The following is a 446-nucleotide window of genomic DNA, read 5'->3' as shown; positions in this document are numbered from 1 at the left end:
ATAATTTCCACATTCTGTGGGATCACCTTTCCTTGGAATGGGTACAAATATGGATATCTTCCAGTCAGTTGGCCTGGTAGCTGTCTTCCAAACCTCTTGGCATAACCGAGTGAGTGCCTCCAGTGGGGCATCTGTTTGTTGAAATATCTCAATGGGTATTCCATCAATTACTGGAGCCTTGTTCTTCACCAATTCCTTCAGTGCAGCTTCCTCCTTCAGTACCATTGGTTGTAGATCATATTCCACCTCCTGAAATGGATGAAGATCAACCAGTTCTTTTTGGTACAGTGACTCTGTGTATTCCTTCCATCTTCTTTTGATGTTTCCAGCACCATTCAATATTTTGCCCATAGAACCTTTCAATACCGCAACTCGAGGCTTAAATTTTTTCTTCAATTCTTTCAGCTTGAGAAATGCTGAGCATGTTCTTCTCTTTTGGTTTTCTA

Source organism: Orycteropus afer, unplaced genomic scaffold, assembly GCF_000298275.1.
Source record: "Orycteropus afer afer isolate SDZICR_OR568_19922 unplaced genomic scaffold, OryAfe1.0 scaffold00085, whole genome shotgun sequence".
Lineage (NCBI taxonomy): Eukaryota > Metazoa > Chordata > Mammalia > Tubulidentata > Orycteropodidae > Orycteropus > Orycteropus afer.
This window is presented reverse-complemented; position numbering follows the sequence as displayed.